This window comes from Triticum urartu, chromosome 1A (genome assembly GCF_056163025.1).
Source record: "Triticum urartu cultivar PI428250 chromosome 1A, HENAU_Tu73, whole genome shotgun sequence".
Taxonomy (NCBI): Eukaryota; Viridiplantae; Streptophyta; class Magnoliopsida; order Poales; family Poaceae; genus Triticum; species Triticum urartu.
Window position 1 is genome coordinate 344,488,585 of NC_141873.1, and position 17,498 is coordinate 344,506,082.

Genomic DNA, 17,498 nt, shown 5'->3' on the forward strand with positions numbered 1-17,498 from the left:
AGGTACCAAAGTAATCCAGGAATGGATCACTGGACAGCGGTCAAGAACATCCTGAAATACCTGAAAAGGACTAAGGATATGTTTCTCGTATATGGAGGTGACAAAGAGCTCGTCGTAAATGGTTACGTTGATGCAAGCTTTGACACTGATCCGGATGATTCTAAATCGCAAACCGGATACGTGTTTACATTAAACGGTGGAGCTGTCAGTTGGTGCAGTTCTAAACAAAGCATCGTAGCGGGATCTACATGTGAAGCGGAGTACATAGCTGCTTCGGAAGCAGCGAACGAAGGAGTCTGGATGAAGGAGTTCATATCCGATCTAGATGTCATACCTAGTGCATCGGGTCCAATGAAAATCTTCTGTGACAATACTGGTGCAATTGCCTTGGCAAAGGAATCCAGATTTCACAAGAGAACCAAGCACATCAAGAGACGCTTCAATTCCATCCGGGATCTAGTCCAGGTGGGAGACATAGAGATTTGCAAGATACATACGGATCTGAATGTTGCATACCCATTGACTAAGCCTCTACCACGAGCAAAACATGATCAGCACCAAGGCTCCATGGGTGTTAGAATCATTACGGTGTAATCTAGATTATTGACTCTAGTGCAAGTGGGAGACTGAAGTAAATATGCCCTAGAGGCAATAATAAAGTTATTATTTATTTCCTTATAATCATGATAAAAGATTTATTATTCATGCTAGAATTGTATTAACCGGAAACATAATACATGTGTGAATACATAGACAAACAAAGTGTCACTAGTATGCCTCTACTTCACTAGCTCGTTAATCAAAGAAGGTTATGTTTCCTAACCATGAACAATTAGTTGTTATTTGATTAACGGGATCACATCATTAAGAGAATGATCTGATTGACATGACCCATTCCATTAGCTTAGCACCCGATCGTTTAGTATGTTGCTATTGCTTTCTTCATGACTTATACATGTTCCTGTAACTATGAGATTATGCAACTACCGTTTACCGGAGGAACACTTTGGGTAATACCAAACGTCACAACATAACTGGGTGATTATAAAGGAGTACTACAGGTGTCTCCAAAGGTACATGTTGGGTTGGCGTATTTCGAGATTAGGTTTTGTCACTCCGATTGTCGGAGAGGTATCTCTGGGCCCTCTCGGTAATGCACATCACATAAGCCTTGCAAGTATCGCAACTAATGAGTTAGTTGTGGGATGATGTATTACAGAACTAGTAAAGAGACTTGCCGGTAACGAGATTGAACTAGGTATTGGATACCGACGATCGAATCTCGGGCAAGTAACATACCGATGACAAAGGGAACAACGTATGTTGTTATGCGGTCTGACCGATAAAGATCTTCATAGAATATGTAGGAGCCAATATGGGCATCCAGGTCCCGCTATTGGTTATTGACCGGAGACGTGTCTCAGTCATGTCTACATTGTTCTCGAACCCGTAGGGTCCGCACGCTTAAGGTTACGATGACAGTTATATTATGAGTTTATGCATTTTGATGTACCGAAGGTTGTTCGGAGTCCCGGATGTGATCACGGACATGACGAGGAGTCTCAAAATGGTTGAGACGTAAAGATTGATATATTGGAAGCCTATGTTTGGATATCGGAAGTGTTCCGGGTGAAATCGGGATTTTACCGGAGTACCGGGAAGGTTACCGGAAACCCCCGGGAGCTAAATGGTCCATGATGGGCCTTAGTGGAAAAGAGAAGAGGCAGCCCTACATGGGCTGCGCGCCTCCCCCTTCCCCTAGTCCTATTAGGACTAGGAAAGGTGGCCGGCCCCCTCTCTCTCTATTCCCCCTCCGCGAATCCTATTCCAACTAGGATTGGGGGGGGGGGGAATCCTACTCCCAGTGGGAGTAGGACTCTCCTGGCGCGCCACACCTTGGCCGGCCAGCCTCCCCCCTCTAGTCCTTTATATACTGAGGCAGAGGCACCCTAGAACACACAAGTTGATACACGTGATCTATTCCTTAGCCGTGTGCGGTGCCCCCAGCCACCATAGTCCTCGATAATACTGTAGCGGAGTTTAGGCGAAGCCCTGCTGCTGTAGTACATCAAGATCGTCACCACACCGTCGTGCTGACGGAACTCTTCCTCGACACTTTGCTGAATCGGAGTCCGGGGATCGTCATCGAGCTGAACGTGTGCTCGAACTCGGAGGTGCCGTAGTTTCGGTGCTTGATCGGTTGGATCGTGAAGACGTACGACTACTTCCTCTACGTTGTGTCAACGCTTCCGCAGTCGGTCTGCGTGGGTACGTAGACAGCACTCTCCCCTCTCGTTGCTATGCATCACATGATCTTGCGTGTGCGTAGGAAATTTTTTGAAATTACTACGAAACCCAACATTGCTATCTTATGAAAAACATTGCAATGTTGTTTTATCAATGACCCAATAAAGGAGTCCTCTGAACGGTTGCCTTTCTTCCACCTAATTACATAAGTTGGGAACTCTAGTGGTGGCTTGATTAGCGATTGAATGATTGTAGAGGCTTTTTGCTAATGAACCCAACATCTTTCGTCGATTTAGGGCGCACAATGGGGTTATCTCCGCCAAACTATCATCTAGGTGTACTTAGCTTTTGATTCTTATGCAACCTGACACCATGATACTCCACTACTAGGGAAAACCTTATACACAGAACCTTAGCAGTAGCGCTGAATAAAATGAGGCGCTAGTGCTACTTAGCAATAGCGCGTGTCCATAGCAGGCGCTACTGCTATAGACATAGCAGTAGCGTAGCAAGCACAAAGAGCGCTACTACTAAAATTACTCCACTATTGCCGCCAAGCTAAGTGTAGTAGTAGCGCTTTCCCCTGAAACGCGTTGCTGCTAGGTAGTTTAGCAGTAGCGCTTTCCCCTAACACGCACTACTGCTAAACCCATCCTATCTTCTCCACCGTCCACCCCCTCACTCTCCCCCTCTCCACTCCCACTCTCACTCCCCATTCTCCTCATCGTCCGCCCTCGCCGACGTTCGGCCCTCCCCGACCACTGTCGTCGCCCGCCGCTGCCGCCGCTCCTTCTCCTCCTCCACCGAGGTAGTTCCTCCATCCCTCCTCCTTCCACCTCCATCCCCTCCTCGTCCCTCTCCCGATCCCTCCCTCTCCCTCCTCACTCCCGCCTCCTCCCTGCCACCTCCCTCCCTGCCTCGTTCGTCCTCTCCTCCCTGCCTTATCCGTCCTCCTCCTCCCTGCCTCATCCGTCTGCCTCCTCCCTTCCACCCTCACTCACCCCTCCCTTCGTTCCTACTCCCTCCACTTCCCTCTATTTTTGAAATTTTAAGAATAGAAAATTTTAGGTATTAAATTTAGTAATAGAAGTAAGAAAATTTAGGGTAGAACTAGGGTAATAGGAATTTTAGTAAGTGGTGTTCAATAGAGTACAACACTTACTTTGCATTGTTTTTAGTAAGTGTTTAATAGAAATAGTTTATTTTGCAAGTGCTTAATAGAACTAGTTTATTTAGTAAGTGCTTAATAGAACTGGTTTAGAGAGAGAGACCTATATTGGCAAATTTAGTTATGTTAGGATTATATATAAGATATTTTGAAATGTTTTTGTTCATATTTTCAACCATTGAAATGCAATGACCATCAAGTTTGAATGCTCATATGATGTAGATATAAACATGTATATCTAGTGTTGCTCAAATAGGATATGTGATTGCCCAAGTGGCCATGTTTGCAGGGAACACCTCCGAGTGGCCTATGTTTTGCCGGAGTGTTGATTAATTTCCGTTTCGGCAAATTTTAAGCGCTCGATATGTCCTTTTTTAGCAAAGGTCATGCCGGATTTTCCCATGAACTTTGGCATGGCTAGTGCTATAATATAGGAAATATCGAGTGCGTTGGAAATGCCGAAAAGAGCATTTAACGCCATTTTCGGTTGACTTTAAGTCGACAGACCGATAGTCAACCCATGATGAATAATAATGATCTAATTTAGTTTCTATAGTACATATATTGAATTGTACAAGTTTAATCTTTGAATTATGAACATAGGAAATGTATGACGACGATGATAGGCTCCCAGAGTGCGACTCGTGCGGCGACGACCGAGGTCTGTGCGACAGGCCTCACCTGGTAGAAGGTCAGCGCTTCAGTATTAAGCTCGACGAGACCTTTGATGTTGAAATGGTACGCAACGGCGACAAGTGTTTTTTTGTAATTAAGCACGACTTATGCTTCTTCAACGTGTAATTTCTGTCTTTTACAATTCGACTAGCTTATCCCATGCCATGCAAGAGACTATGTCTTGGAGAAGCTGGATATTGAAGATCATGAAAATATGGAGACAAAGATAGTTCACCTAAGAACCCATCATGGTTATGATTTTGCTATAAATCTATATAATTCTGAGAGTGTATCCCATTTTGGTTGCCCGAATTGGGAAGCACTTTGCAAGACGTATGATTTTCATGAGGGTATGCTTGTCACCTTGGATCTTGGTGATCCTGACATCGACGAAGAGAATATGGACATTTGGGTCCTTGTTGATACGCTTCCAATTCTACCGCTATGTGAGTTTCTCAAACATATTTATTAAGTAATTTATATTTTTATTTCAAAATAGTTGACAGCTTATTTTGATTGATAACTTATTTTCCTTCTTCAAAAAATGTACGGAAGATGGTAGACAAAACCTACTACACCGATGGTGCAGAATTAATGTATCAGAGGAAAGATCATCTTATCTCATTTATTATTGATGTTGAGAATTACAATATCAATCATGAAACTCCTGCACATTATGGTCAATATGTGCCACTAGTGCACGTGTTGAACTACGGTAACATCCATGGAGATGGCATTGTAAGATTTTTTACTATTACGACATACGTGCATCTTTTGCATAAATTCTTCTAAATCTAAACTACATTGCTAACTACGACGTTATTATTATATTGTTTTTAACAGAAAATCCCGAAGGATTGTGTGCCTGATCTGATGTTTTTGAAAGGTCACCTTGATGTTATTAGCTTATGGCCAGGTCATCCTAGGCTTCACCGCTGTTCATACCGGATTTCTAAAACCAATGAAGACATGACAATCAAAGAATGAAAAAAGTGTATGGACAATCATAGAGAGATACTTGGAAGCAACATTGTGTGAAGCGCAAGAATTGGAGATAGGATAATCTCCATTCTCCGTAATGGAGCGTCAGGGTGTATCTTGTTTTATGCTATTTTACCTTAGAGAGGGTAGTAGGTCCTATGAGAGAGGAGTAGGTCCTAGGTACAATGTGTTATTATGTGTTACAATGTGTTAGAGTTGATGATGATGAGGACGAGGAGTTGTGATTATCACTAGTGACCAAGTTGTTATATGATGTCTCATGGACAAAAATGATGATCATGAGGAGTTGTTATATGACAATGATGTATTATGATGATAAGTTGTTAATGACATGATGATGATGATGATAAGTTATTATATCATTGGATGAAAGAACCGCGGATCAGTTTCAAGTGGATGGGTCCTAAGTGACCAAGTCATGGATTATCACGATAATCCATGACTTGGTCACTTAGGATCCATCCACTTGAAACTAATCCACAGTTCTTTCACCCAATGATGTAATAACTCATTATGATGTAAAAACAATCTCTAAATTGCAACTGTATGAAAACTTGTATAATGATGTATGAATATGATATAAAATAAAAAAGAAATAGAATACATAATAATAGCAGTAGCGCGGGCAGAGAGGCGTGTTGCCAGTAACTACCAATAGCGCTTTCTGCAGGAAGCGCTACTACTAAGTAGGTATAGCAGTAGCGCGGGTGAACCCACGCTATTGCTAGCCTTTAGTTGTAGCGTCGTAGCAGTAGCGCGGGTTCCCCGCGCTACTGATACACCTAAAACCCGTGCTACTACTAGGCTTTTCCCTAGTAGTGCTCTTGTGTAGTGTTTGAGTTCTTTATGATAAATGAAAGTTTGAAGCCTATTGCACTTTAGTTCATCTTATTTTGATAGCCTCTACGGTACCATGCATTGCTCACTCTGGCATTGAGACTTGGTGCATACTTCATAGGTATATCCAAACCCGTTGGAGGACTTCTCTTGTTCTCCTGCACATAAAACACCACATCTCCACAAAATAGCCACCTTACCTACCCACATGGCATTTTCATAGATATTTTGAGCATATCAGCATGCACTACCATCATATTACATTATATGATTAGAGATACATTTTCCTTCGCCTTGCATGATCATAGTATGGATAGCTTGATATTTTTATGGCTTGCCCTTTTTTATGTCTATGCTACGCTGGATCATTGCACATACTGGTACACTGCTAGAGGAATTCATTATATAGAGTTTAGCTCATGTTTCTAGTGTTGAGTTATGATTACGTTAGTTTAAGTGAGTCATTGTAAAGTGTATTGTTCGTCATTGTAAGGTGTTGCTCCTATGAGAGAGAGAGAGAGAATAAAGATGCGCCATGGAGGTGCAACAAGAAAGAGAAAAAAGTAAAAAAAAAGTGAGGAAGAGAGAAGGAGCAACACCATTATCCTTGTTAGTATACACTTGTGCTTCGAAGTAGCACCACTTCATGCATTGTAGAGTATAAAGTTTCATGAGCTTCATGTTTCATACTAGTGAGGAACTTGCATTCTAGAACTTGGCTTGTATATTTCGATGACGAGCATCCTCAAAAGCTCGAGGTCTTCATGAGGAAGAAAGTTGGATGCACCCACACTTAGTCCAAATTAGAACTTTCGCATATTCATAGCTCTATGTGCATCCTAGTAGCATGGCGATCCCTACTCCTTGCATTGAAATGGATCATAAGGCCTTGTCCATTGCCTAGTGGTCAGCTGAGTTGATTCTAGAATTTCTTTGTTTTTGACTTCTCAAAGCCCCAACAATTATTCTATTTTTCCCTTAAGTGCGAGGCATAGGCTTGCACTCAGTGCTACATAGGTATTTGAGTGGTTGAATAACACAAACAAACAATCTTGCTATTGTACCTGGTATGCCTCAGGTTGGTGTTTTTGAAGCGATTGCTGATGCATGATTTATTTTGTCTATGATATTTGTGTTCCTAACATAATATTGACCTTCTCTCTAAACCTTTGGTAATGGAAATTTGGGCTCCAGAAAAATATTTCCCTCTTTCTCAACCTCCATGGCAACATAACTAAGGGGATAGTTTGTATCACTCCCTTGCCGGTTAACTTTTGCATGCTTGCACGATGAACATGGGTATCAGTTTTTGGGTTTGGTTCAATGTAAGCTTTAGAGTTGGTAGATGTGAGCTTTTGTTATTCAACCTTCTTACTCGAGGATGAGTAAGGTTTAAGTGTGGGGAGGTTGATGGCTTTACATTTTATGGATTTTTAGCTTATTTCTTGCATGTTTTCTTCATATATTATGTCCCATTGAACCAAATGGTTGTCCATTATGCATGATTACCGGTGTTTGCACTATCTCTTATGAGCATTTCACATTTAGTATTTTATTTGTTTTTTATTAGTTTTCTTTGTTATCTTGTGTCTACAGGTGTTTTGGAGCAACCAGGATCAAGCACGATGAAAGGACCAATGATGGGATCATTAAGAAGGACTTATAATACCAGACCTGAGCATTTTAGAAGACAGAAAAGGTGATTTTTCCATAGTTCTCTAAATCAATATCTAATAAAATAAATGGATTGGCGTTGCTCTCATGAATCCAACAAGTCCAAGAACATCAAAATCGGAGTACGTATGAAGAAATGGCGGCCGCTACCGAAGAGGCACACAACACAAGACAACGTACCATACAACCATTCATGGTTTCATGGTCATATGAGATGTGGAAAACTTCGTAAGTTGCCCAGTCAAACATGATTCTTCACCGATTTCACCCATGTTTGTTCGCACGCGATCCTTGGACAATAAGGAAGAGTTTGGGAGAGGATAAGGCTCATCTTGAGCCCTTGGATGCATCCCATCAACGGAGGAGACCGAGGAGGCGTCCTATATATGCACTTACATACCCTAGCCACCGGCATCTCATCTCATTCATCACCAACACATCCAAGTTCATCTCCATTGCTACTCTATCCACCACCCTATAAGAGGGACAAGATCAAGGGAAGAAGAGGAGGCTTCACTAATGCGAGCACCGACCTTCGGGTTGGTGCCATCTCCACCGCACCGGCACCCCAACCAGCGCCGCCATCTCCATCACCACCATGGGCACTGCCACCATATCATCATCATCACCGGCGCCACCATGCCTTCTCCCTTTACCGACTCGATGCCAGCTTGTAACTTTACCCTCTCCTATATGTGTACCATTAAATTGTTTGAGTAGTTGTATTTGTTCTCGGCGATACGGGTGAACTCTCTTATGATTACAATTACTATTATTTTCATGTGATCCAATATGCTGTTGTTCTTGTTCGAGTTAGTATTCTTCACGAATGTTGAGAGGAGGTCTCGCTTGCATTATTGCCCTGATTGGCCATGGAGGAACGATTGTCGATGTATGGGTTAGGATGTTGAGGTAATTGAAGGCCATAGTAAAATCATCAGTTCCTAATCTTTGCAATTGATAGGGGAGTTATAGGTAAACCCATATCTGGTTGCATCCACGGGGAAACCCTTAATTGACTGGATGTGGTAACGGGCGTGGGGAAGCTACGGTTGGTGGCATATGTGGCATGAAGTCTACGTTAGTGTAGAACATGTTTTGTACCGGGAACCGCCCACTTGTGCATATGAAGAGTGGATAGATGATATGATAAAGAGCGTTTGCTCGCACTTATTGGCCTTTCATATTTGTGGTGGTGACTTTGAATCCAAGAGAACGGTTTACTGCTTAGCACCGTCACGACAGTAGTGTCTTTTAATTCCTATTTTTACCTTCTTGTTCATCGAGTAGTAAACACCCTTTTGTCCAGTTTCCTAGCAACTTATATAATAGTCTATTTCCAAACTCTGGTTTGGATTCATCTCGTACTAGCAACTTATAATATTGGTGACAAATGCAATGCTAGTATGGAGGTCAGACAAATTGTACTCCATATGGGCGCCCATGAGCATTCACGGTGAATAGGAGGGTCAGGGGCTGATTTTATTGTGCTTCATAGCCTTACACTACTAGGGAAAACCCTAGTAGTAGCGCTGGTTTTAGAGCTACTAGTAGCGCTTGTACAAGCGCTACCAGTAAGGCGCTATAGCTAACTAGTAGCAGTAGCGCTTGTTTTCCAGCGCTACTGCTACACCTAGTTAGCGGTAGCACTCGTGTTGCAAAAGCGCTGCTGATAGTGGTAAGTAGCAGTAGCGTTTCTTCTGAAAAGTGTTACAACTTATTTTTCCTGCATTTTTGAAATTCCAGTTTATTTTTGCTGTATTTGTATAGATTTTATACACAGTACTTTCATCATATAATTTTATGATCATGATTAGTTAGTATATACAACAATGTGTGAAATGAAGGTGGATTAGGTTCAAGTGAAGGCAACATGTGGTGCACCACATGTTAATCTAATCCGCCAACACAAGCTATTTAATCATCATCAAAGTCATTACCACCAACACTAGCTATTTAATCATCATAGTCATAGTGTAGCACATCATCATGTTCAAACTCATTCTAGCTAGCTAATCACCACCAACACTAGCTATGGTAGCTATCTAATCACCACCAACACTGGCTAATAATCATCATCATAGTCATTACCACCAACACTAGCTATTTAATCATCATAGTCATAGTGTAGCACATCATCATCTTCAAACTCATTCTAGCTAGCTAATCACTCCTGCTGCTCTCTCAAGTAAAATAGCATAAAACATGTGTAGCACTCCTGCTTCATCATATTGGAGCATGCAGGTGAACCTATCTCCTAATTATGGGTTGCGCTTCTGATTTCTACCCCTAGTACTTCTCTGATGCAATCCTTCACAATTTTGCTCCATTCTTTGACTATTAAGACTTGGTCGCTTCGAGAAATGATGAATGCACTCATGTGCAATGTAGGATATCTTGCCCGTAAGCTAACCATTGTCAGGCGACCTTTAGGCTCGATCCAACGAGGCACAACACTCAACGAAAGTCCCTGTTGAAGAACATCGTAGTAATATACAAAGCAATGAAGTTTAGCTTAAAAATAATGTATGCAAAAGATGCACTAAGGACAAATAGTATTTTTTTACCATCTTTCCTAAATAGATGTAACTGTAGTTCAATACGCACACTAGTGGTCGCACGTTTTGAGTACTAATATCCCGAAGTCCAGGAAAATAACTTGTCTTGACAGTATCAAGATCCTCAAGCCATGAAACATAATGACCTATCCCCTTGCAGTTTAGTTCAGCCCCGGCACTGTAGTAGGTGTTGTCTACCAAGCGCGGGATATGTTTCCTTGAATGGAAATAAGCTGTCAATAGAAATTAGTTGTCAACTATTTTTAAATAAACAATATAAATTACTTAATAAATATGGTTGAGAAACTCACATAATGGTAGAACTAGAGGCGTCTGCACATCGACCCAGATGTCGATATTACCTTCAATTTCATCTTCCGGACGAATATCAAAGGTCATAAGCATATCAGGCTCAAATGCATAAGCCTTGCATAGTGCTCTCCAATTTTTGCATTCAAAATAGGTATAGGTGTCTGAATTGTATAACTTTATGACAAAAGTATAACTATGCTCGGTCCTCAAGTGAACTCTCTTTACCTCCATACTTTCCATAGTACTGAAACCAATCTTATCCAAGACAATAATTCTTGCATGACAGGGGATACACTAGTAGAATAGTAAAAAAATAAAATTATAAGTTCAAGCAAAAGAAGTAGAAGTCATGCTTAATTACAAAAAAAAGACTTGTCATTGTGACTTACTATATCCACTTCAAAGTTCTCATCCAGCACGATGCTGAAGTGCCTACCACCAACTAGGTGAGGCCTGTCGCACAGGCCGCGCTTGTCTTCGTGGTATTCACACATAACGAATTCCCTTTCATCGTTAGACATTTTTTATGTTCATAGTTGAAACATTATATTAATTAAAAATCGATCGGAGGCAACCACTAGGAAATTCAACACACAGATCACTATTACTCAATATGCAACGGGTTGACTTTAGGTCTGTCGAGTCTTCCTTACTAAACTCTCATCTCATGTATATGGTGGGCACTCCCTCTCTGATATTGCGACCGTCGGTGATGGTCGCTACTCCTCCTTTCCCTAGTTCATTACAAATATCTAGCACAAGGAAAAGAAGGAAAAGCGACCCCCATGACAACCGCCGGCATTCTTCTTCTCTCATATATGGTGGACACTCCCTCACTATTTTTTCGACCGCCAATGATGGCCGCTAATCCTTCTTCCCCTAGTGCATAACAAAGGTATAGCACAAAGAGAAGAAGGAGAAGCGACCCCCACGACAATAGTCGGAATTCTTCTTCTCTCATATATGGTGCAGACTCTCTCTCACTGATTTTTTGACTGTCATGTATGTAGCCCCGACAGACTTAAAGTCAACTCGAAATATCGTTTCATTCTCTTTCTAGCAAATCCGGGGCACTTGATATTTCTTACATATTCTAGCACAAGTCATGCTTAAATTCACGAAAAAATCCCGCATGACCTTTGCTAAAATAGGACATATCGAGCGCCTGAAATTTACCGAAACGGAAATGAATCAACACTCCGGCAAAACATAGGCCACTCGGATTCTCCCTGCGATACAAAGATGTCCATACACATACAACGATGCATTTCATTGGTTCAATGACAAAAACATCCCTATATATCTTATAACCCGAAATATTTCATTTGGTTAAGAAGCATAAATAAATACCCTAGTTCTACTCTATTCAACACCGAGGAGTAGAGAAGGAGGAGGTGGACTGTTAGCTCACCGACTCGGGTGTAGAGGAAGTAGAGGTAGCTCGGATGACGATCACTCCAAGGAGACACAACTCTACAAAGCCTGCATATTCCACCGAGTAAAATTTTAGATCATCAAATCTCATATAGCATTATTTGATGACAAAGTGATAATGACATAAAAATAATTAAATTTTCCAATACATTTCTATATTGAAAAACAGCATTACAAAAAAATTCTCTACCTAAATTTTCTTACTAAATTTTTTATTACTAAATTAGATACCTAAAAAATTCTCATATAGAATTCCAATAGATTTCTATAATTGAAAATTTTCTATACCTAAAAAATTATATTACTAAAATTTTCTATTACTAAAACTTTTTTATATTCAAAAAACCTATTCACTAGTATATTAAGCACTTACTATAAATAAACTAGTTCTATTAACCACTTACTATAAATAAACTAGTTCTATTAACCACTTACTATAAATAAACTAGTTATATTAACCACTTACTATAAATAAACTAGTTCTATTAACCACTTCCTAAATAAACTATTTCTAATCACTTACTAAAAACATCCTAGCTAGTTCTAGCCCTAACATTTACTAAAAATACCTTGTTCTAACCCTAAAAATTGAGAAGACCTGTACATTTACTAAAAATACCCTAGTATCTACATCCATCCATCTATCTACATTCTATTCTATTTGGAAAACATTAAAAAACCTACAATCTACAAGAACAGAGGGAGGGGGAGGTAGGAGGGAGGAGGGAGGGGGAGGAGGGGGGGAAGGAGGAAGGGAGGCAGGAGGGAGGAGGAGGCATGGTGGCACATGGAGGGGAAGGGAGGAGGAGGAGGAGGATGGAGGAGGGGCGGCGGATGGAGGTAGGGCGATGGGAGGGGAGAGGAGGGCAGTGAGAGGGAGGAGGTCGAGAGGAGGGCGGAGATGGAGGGAGTTACCTTGGGAGCTGGTGGGCGACGGCGCGCGGCGGAGTTGGGCGAGTGAGAGTGTGAGTGGAGAGTGAGGATACGCGCGGGTGGATAAGGTACCTACAGTAGTAGCGCTGGTCCGTAACCACCGCTACTACTAAGATACATAGCAGTAGCGCTTTAGTGAAACAAGCGCTACTACTATGATCATTAGCAGTAGCTTTTTTAGTGGTAGCGCTAGTTGGAGGAAAGCGCTACTGCTAAGTTCAATAGCAGTAGCGCTTTTTATGTATAAGAGCTACTAGTATACCTAACCTGCCTGCAACGGTCTGGCAATTATAATAGTAGTGTGTTTTGTATAAACACCGCTACTGCTATGTACATAGTAGTAACACTCTTAATAACAAAGCATTGCTGCCATTTAGCAACAGCGCTTCCTTTTAAAAAAATGCTACTGATGAGCTCATGTGTATAAGCATTTCCCTTGTAGTGTTATGCACAATCGCATCCTATTAGTCGCTTTTGCATTGATAATTTCCGCATTAGTGCTTTAGTGATTAACATGTCGGAGCGAGTAGCTACCATTTTGGAGAAAATGTATCCTTTATTTGACTTGCAGAAAAATGAAGAAAAGGATGCACCCCCTGCTAATGCTATATCTAGTGATGAATCACATGATGCCCAAATCCTCGAGAGGACAAACCCGCTTCGCAACAATGTAAGAGGCAACTAGGACGGATGTGTAGAGGGCATTTGTAGTGCTCCAAGCTCGTTGGGGTATTGTTCGTGGAGCTGCGATAATGTGGGAAGCGGAGACACTTTGATAGCTCATGACATGTTGTGTAATCTTGCACAACATGATTTTCGAGGAAGAGGGTGAAGGGGCAGTGCACACGCATGATTTTAAGAAGCCCAGTGTTCAAGTCCGCCTCCCGAAACAAGATGCAGAGAGCATTGCCAACTTCTTAGAGATGCATCGACAAATGCGAGATCAACAATATGCATATGCAACTTCTAGATGATCTTGTGGAGCACATGTAGGCCCACACTTGAAATCAGTCAAGTTTGCTTTTAATTTATCAGCTATGCATCATCAACAAATTTAATGTTTAAACTATTTTGGATTTTGTATTATTGAGTATGAAAAATTTGTATTCGTGTGCACTAAATTATATTCCCTCCATTCTTAAATATAAGTCTTTGTAAACATTCCACTATGGACCACATACAAAGTAAAATGAGTGAATCTATAATCTAAAATGCATTTATATACATTCATATGTGGTCCATATATTTAGAAACGGTGGGAGTATGTTTCATCAAAATGATCGACGCGTGTGTTTGTATGGATCTGATGTTTTAAAAGTCGAGACCGTGGTTGCAAATGAAGAGATCCAATTTCCGTCTGGTCATTGTCCATGGGCATTTTCGGACATGCACATAAATGTATAAGGGCTCGAATTAACCTATCCGTGGTTGTAGATGCTTTGACTCATTTCTTCTTACGCGGTACCATCACCGAAGGGGGTCGTGGAGATGGAGATAGAGGCGAGGGAGCCATTGGCTCCATTGCTTTTCTTACGCGGTATCATCACCGAAGGTCGTGGAGATGGAGATAGACACAAGGGAGTCATTGGCTGCATTGCTTGTCTGGATCCGCTACGTCCGGGCCCAGCGCAAGGCCGATCCACCGCACAAATGAACTCGTGGACCGGAGAACAAATACTCCATGTGCCCGCCCACGCTCTCCCCACCCGCGCCCGCGCCCGCGCCTGCGCCTGCGCCAGCGGGGGCGGCCGCAGCTCCCTGCTCTGGCTTCGCCTCCTGGTTTATGCCCCTGCCGCCGCCGCCTGCTGGCGGCCCTGTTGGCATCCAGCTCGCGCTGCTTAGGAGAACTTCGTCCTTCCGGTGCTCATCTGCTGCAGCCTCGCCAGATCCAGATTCGCTGCCGGCAGGTCAGGACGGATCTACCTCTTCAGGCGGCTTCGTCCCCGACTCGCAGCCGCCAAGTGCATCTCCGAGCCAGGCTTTGGTTGGGCCGGGGCTCGCCGCCCCTGCTGCAGCTTCCTCGCGCATTCAAGTCCCAGGCAAAGCCAGCCTTAATTGTGCTGTCGGGAGGCAGCTGGCCTCCTTCCACCATGCTGCCGGTGCGTCTTCAATGCCGGGGTTGCAGCCCTGCGCGGGGCGCGAGGATGAAGTGACCGGCGACTGGCGCCTCGTCGCATCGCGTAAAGGCCCGCGCCGCCCGGCTTTGGCCGCCCCGGCATTCAAGCCGGCGCCCATTCCCCGATGGCTCCTAGGCCGGTGTTGTCGGTGCCTCTTCCGAGGTCATCGTGCTGTGGGGTGCCGCGACCCAATTCGCTGCTCCCGCTGCCTACAAAATGGGCACAAATCGCGCGGCTGTCAAAACCTCTGGAAGCCTCTGAGCTCTCTTGACAGCCTAGCCATGCCTCCACCACCTCTCCCCCGCCCTACTGCTGCTGTCGTCGGGGCATCTCGCCTGGGTCGTGGCTAGGAAGCCCCTCGCCCGCTGCTGCTGCCTGCTACCCCTCGGACCAACATGGCGCGGCCTGGTGGCGCCTCGCTACGGCCTGGTGACGCTTCGCTGCGGCCGGCGGAAGACTTCGTTGTTGTCCCAGCGACGCCTGAGATGCAGCTGGAAGCGGCCGTCCTCTCCTCCAACGGTGCGGTCGCTTGGCTCGAGGGTGGCCGGCAGGACGTCTCCTGCCGGCAGGTGGCCTCTGAGCTTGCAACGGCCCTGGGCGCGCGTCAGGCGGACGTCGAGGTGGTCCAGCACTATCCCGAGCAATTCTTTGTTCGGTTTATGCATCAGCACCACTGCGCCGAGGCTCTGTCCCGCGGTGATCTTCCCGGCGCTGGCTACCGCATCTATGTGCGTGAGTGGAGGCTTGAAGCGCACGCCGACAACGAGGACCAGCTCCACCACGTCCGGCTCTGCTTGGAAGGTGTCCCGCTGCACGGCTGGAACAACTACATCGCCACCTTCCTCATCGACCGTGGCTGCTCTCTCGACTACATCGAGCCACGTTCCCTTCGCAAGGAGGACACGAGGGACATGGCACTTTGGGCATGGACGGCCGATCCCAGTGCCATCCCCAAGGTCAAATGGCTAACGCTGCCGGCCCGTGGTCACCGCCGTCGGGGACGGCGCGGCCTTCGTCATTGCGTCATCATCCATCTGGACCTCCACGAGGACCACTCCAAGGCCGGCGACGACGATGACAACCCGCCGCCACCGGAAGTTCATGAATTCACTTGGTATAGGAAGTTTGTCGATGGCACGTACACCCCAAGGGATCGCCGACCTGCGCAGGGGTGTACTGAGCGGCGCCCGGATAGGCGCCAAGATGACGGCGACCGCGACGGCCGGCGCGGGCGCGATGGTGGCCGTGCTTGGGAGGGCTGGGGCGCCAAGGTGCGGCGCTCGCTCTCTCGCAACACTCGCGAGCACCACCGCGATGATGGCCAGGACCGCACCAGGGACCGCTCGGGGGGGGGGCACCAACGGGAGGGCAACGCTGCTGTGCTTGCCCCCCTTGCATGCCCCGGCTCTGCTGCAGTTCTGCGAGGCTCGGGATCGGGTAGTGGTGAGCCAACTCGTGTCCTCGAGCTGCTGCCCGTCCAGCTGCCGGCGGAGCAGCTTGCGCGTGGGCGTAGCCCCGTCCGTCACGCCTCACCTCGCTCCTCCAGGCTGCGATCCCAAGATGAGCGCACTCCACCAGTGTCCCCGCCGCTCTCCCCAACCACGGTCCTGCCGCCAAGCCCTGCTTCTAAACGTGACGAGACCAGGAGCTCCCTCCTGTTGGGTGCGACTCATAGCCAGCCTCTGCTCGAGCTGTGCTCGCCTGAGGCCATGGTGAGGCCCCTTCCATCGCCGTCCAGGCCACCTGGCTTCCAGTCGTCGCCAACGCCGCAGCTGGTCTGCGTCGGCACCATGAGGCGTACCCCCTCCCCAGTGCACCGTCGCGCCGCACAAGACGGAGTGGAGACCCTGGCGCCCATCTTCGAGGAGCGGCAGCTGGGCATCCTCGCCCCGCCTGCGTCGCCTCGTCCCAGTCCTCCAATGGCTCGTCGGAAGACGCTAGCAGGAGTTAAAATCTCCAACAAGGGCGGCCTCTCACTGCAAAGGATCAAATGAGCGGGTGCAGGTGTTGTTGCAGCTCCAGCAGCCAAGGTGGCGGAGAAGCTCGTCTGTCGCACAATGGGAATCACAAGAGACGGAGAAGATGTTACGAGGCTACCTTGAACGACTTCACAGCCAAGTTTAAGGAGCAGCTGGCTCCAGAGGTGATCATGGCCATGAGGGAGTTCTTCCACCTTGATGATGCTGCTGTCAACGGTGTCGAGGATGCATTGCTGGAACATGGTGGTGAGGGTGCGCTGGAGCTTGCTCAAGAGGGCCATCTAGCACAGGAAGTCGTGGGATCGCAGCCGGCTACGGCTTGATCTCCCAGTCTGCATGCTTGGGCTGTTTTAGTTGATTATGTTAGTCCAACTAAGTAATGTGTCATGGGGTGGCCTTGTTGCTTTCGTTTTTAGGTGTGTGTGTTGTATCAGGGGTGCATGGCGTTGCCTTGTGTTGGGCTACATGCGGTGTTGTACTGCTCCAGTTGGACAGTTGTATCAATGGCTATGTTCTGTGTCCTTTCTAGCTACATGGTCAGGACCGTCAGGTCTATGTGCAT

General features: G+C 45.3%; 1 pseudogene; it reads left to right on the top strand.

Annotated features, from left to right (window-relative positions):
- Positions 1–15,352: 15,352 nt before the first annotated feature.
- LOC147991155 (uncharacterized) lies at positions 15,353–17,259 on the top strand (annotated as a pseudogene).
- Positions 17,260–17,498: the final 239 nt, after the last annotated feature.